Source organism: Pseudophryne corroboree, chromosome 1 (assembly GCF_028390025.1).
Source record: "Pseudophryne corroboree isolate aPseCor3 chromosome 1, aPseCor3.hap2, whole genome shotgun sequence".
Classification (NCBI taxonomy): Eukaryota; Metazoa; Chordata; class Amphibia; order Anura; family Myobatrachidae; genus Pseudophryne; species Pseudophryne corroboree.
In genome coordinates this window covers 870,216,341-870,220,085 of record NC_086444.1, presented here as the reverse complement: position 1 = coordinate 870,220,085, position 3,745 = coordinate 870,216,341, and the positions used below count along the sequence as shown (strand labels likewise).

At 48.5% G+C, this 3,745-nt stretch overlaps 1 non-coding gene across 1 annotated transcript; it reads right to left on the bottom strand.

Annotated features, from left to right (window-relative positions):
• Positions 1 to 3,198: 3,198 nt before the first annotated feature.
• Positions 3,199 to 3,330, bottom strand: LOC134932832 (U6atac minor spliceosomal RNA). The gene has a single exon (XR_010179501.1). It is a non-coding gene; the product is annotated as a U6atac minor spliceosomal RNA (small nuclear RNA).
• Between the last annotated feature and the right edge of the window lie 415 nt (positions 3,331 to 3,745).

Below are 3,745 nucleotides of genomic sequence, written 5' to 3'. Positions count from 1 at the left end.
GCTTGTCTACAATAAGCATTCTTGAATTAAGAGCTATTTACAACGGCACATCTTCTTTGCGATCTGCCCGTCTTAATTCTGTTGGACGACTTAACAGCAGTGGCGTAAGTAAGCCGTTAGGGCGGAACGAGGGGCAAAGCGGTTATGGCAGAAGCCACAAAAGTTTTCCACTGGACGGAAAGGCATGTAAACGCTCTATTAGCGGTCTTCGTTCCGGGTGCTGACAACGGAGAAATAGACTTCCTCAGCAGACACGATCTACTTCCGGGAGAGTGGGGTCTTCCTCACGAAGTTTTCACTGAAGTGACAAGTCTTTGGGGAATTCCTCAATTAGACATGATGGCGTCTTGCCTCAACATGAAACTTCTGGAATATTGTTCCAGGTCAAGGGACACACAAGCAATAGCAGTGGACGCCCTCGTGACACCGTGGGTTTCAGTCGGTCTATGTGTTCCCTCCACTTTTACTTATTCCGAAGGTGATAAACATGAGAAGAACAAAGGTTCAGGCGATCTTCATTGTTCCGGTCTAGTCAAGGAGGGCTTGGTATCCAGATCTTCGAGACTTACTCATATAAGATCCCTGACCTCGTCCTCTACGAGAGGACCTGTTACAGCTAGGACTGGGCATGTATCAAGACTTACCGCTGCTGTGGTTGACGGCATGGCGGTTGAACGCCATATCCTAGCCCGAAAGGGTATTTCCGGTGAAGTCATTCCCATATTGCTTCAGGCTAGGAAAGGAGTAACGGCGAAGCTTTTCAACCATATTTGGAGGAAGTATGTGTCTTGGTGTGAATCCAAGAAGGCTCCTACAGGAAAAAATTTCAGCTGGGTCGTTTTCTCCATTTTTTGCAAGCAGGTGTGGATGCAAGCCTAAAGTTAGGCTCCATTTAAGTACAGATTTCGGCCTTATCAATTTTCTTCCAAAAAAGAATTGGCCACCCTTCCAGAAGTTCAGACTTTCGTGAACATCCAACCTCCATTTGTGCCCCCAGTGGCACCATGGGACCTTAACGTGGTGTTGCAGTTTCTTATGTCACACTGGTTGGAACCTTTACGAAAGGTTGAGTTAAAATTTCTCACTTGGAAAGTGGTCATGCTGTGGCCTTGGCGTCCGCAAGGCGGGTGTCAGAATTAGCAGCCTTGTCTCACAAGAGCCCTATTTGATCTTCCATGTGGATAGAGCGGAATTGAGAACTCGGCTACAGTTTCTGCCGAAAGTGGTTTCTGCGTTTCACATGAACCAACCTATTGTGGTGCCTGTGGCTACTCAAGCTTTGGCTGATCCGAAGTCTCTCGATGTAGTCAGAGCTTTGAATATTTAGGTTGCCAGAACGGCTCAGATTGGGGAAACAGAGGCTCTGTTTATCCTGTATGCTCCCAACAAAATTGGGGCTCCTGTTTCTAAGCAGACTGTTGCACGCTGGATCTGTGATACGATACGGCAGGCTCATTCTACGGCTGGTTGCCATTACCGAAATCGGTGAAGGCCCATTCTACCAGGAAGGTGGGCTTTTCTTGGGCGGATGCCCGTGGAGTCTCGGCGGTTCAACGTTGCCGAACAGCTACTTGGTCGGGTTCAAACACTTTAGCTAAGTTCTACAAGTTTGATACCCTGGCAGATGAGGACCTCATGTTTGCTCAATTGGTGCTGCAGAGTCGTCCGCACTCTCCCGCCCGGTCTGGAGCTTTGGTATAAACCCCATGGTCCTTTTGGAGTTCCCAGCATCCTCTAGGACGTATGAGAAAACAGGATTTTAATACCTACCGGTAAATCCTTTTCTCTTAGTCCATAGAGGATGCTGGGCGCCAGTCCCAGTGCGTACTGTATCTGCAGCTATTGGTGGTTACACTCATGTGGTGTTTCTATTCAGTCAAGTCGGTTGCTGACGTTAGTCATGCCATGGCATGCGGTATGCTATTATTGGTCGTGTTTACACACAGGTTGTGGTACATTTTCGGTCAGCATATTGCTGTATATTTTTCATGCCGTCGGCTGGTGTTCTATTGAATGCCACGTTCTGCGGCATGTTCGAGGTGTTAGCTGGTATGACACTCACCGTGTTTAAACAATAAATTCTTTCCTCGAAATGTCCGTCTCCCTGGGCACAGTTCTCTAACTGGAGTCTGGAGGAGGGGCATAGAGGGAGGAGCCAGTTCACACCCATTCAAAGTCTTATAGTGTGCCCATATCTCCTGCGGATCCCGTTTATACCCCATGGTCCTTTTGGAGTTCCCAGCATCCTCTACGGACTAAGAGAAAAGGATTTACCGGTAGGTATTAAAATCCTGTTTTGCCCTGCACAGAAACAATATAACCCTCTAAATACTCTCTCTGCACATGTTATATCTACCCCAACTGCAGTGCACATGGTTTTGCCCATTAGAGGAAGATTTTACTTTTGCAATCAACCTTGAATTAGGCTCATAGTGTGGTGATGTAATGCAATGCAAAGATATAGTGTGGGGAAGTAGCACAGTAATGTAATGTGGGGATGTAGCGTAGTGATGTAGCGTGGGGAGGTACAGTAGCATAGTAATGTAGTGTAGTGTGGAGAGGGAGTTCAGTGATGTAGTGCAGGAAGGTAGCTTAGTTACATAGTGTGGGAAGGTAGTGCAGTCGGGGGGGGGGGGGGAGAGGGTACCAATGACTTGGGTCCAGGTCTGATAAAGGGGCCCAACTGTGGCTGGGAGGCATGACATGCTCCTGTCAGTGGGTGCTTCTGATGTGCTAGGCACGCCCCCAAAGGAGTGGCCATGCCCTCAGCATGCTGTGGTCACACCCCCTCCAGTGGGGGCAGGGGGGCCCAGGAAGTTGTTGTACCAGGGCCCAGAATTTCTCTTGGCAGCCCTGAGTGCAGTGATATAGTATGTCATCACACTCCCCTACCCACCCGGGAGAACTTCTCTATGGCGCTTATCACACTACCTGTGATGGCACATAATAGGCCCTTCCAAAATCTCAGCTCCAGGTCCATGAGGACCTTAATCTGGCACTGTATCCGGGTGTTGCCTGGCCGCTTTGATGTCCATCTTTAAAACTTGGCATATTGTGACCATCAATGCCTGAATGCCCTGGGACACAGTCTACGGTTCCTTCAGGATCTGTTCCTCCCCTGTGGAAACTTGCCCCCACCGATGGGGGCATATCCTCGTCCTTTTGAATAATCCAAGTGCAGGACACAGGGTAACAGTCTTAAAAACTTGGTTAGTGATGCCACTAAGTAGGTGGTACTGCCTTAACCGTATATATGTGTTGTAAAAGGCCACTGGGACCTCTTCCATCCTTGTCAATGGGAGTGCTAACCTTCTCTCTTTCATACACCTCTCTGTAGACTTGAGTCACAGAGCGGGATGGGAAAACCTTAGTGAGTCCTTCCACTGACCGTGCTAGGGCCAGAGCCCTGGGTCTGGCTAGGGGTCAGATTTATGAGATCTGGAAACCTCCCGAAGAGGGTTCCAGCTCCGCAGACAGGTGTGACATAACACTAGTGAGCTGTGACACCCCAATTGGTGTATCCTGCACCTGTAGTGATCTATTGAGCCTTGTTGCTCCTAATCACAAAAATCACATTAAAGGGAGCTATCTGCGTGCCTTTTATGTGAATTTTCTGCACACCATGTGCAGGTGAAGGTATTCTGTGAAGCCCTTTTCCAGCCATGGTAAAACACACTAATACACAAAAACACAGTAGCGTAGTGGACAATGTGAGAGGAGAGACTGAGAGTTAGGACATGCAGGA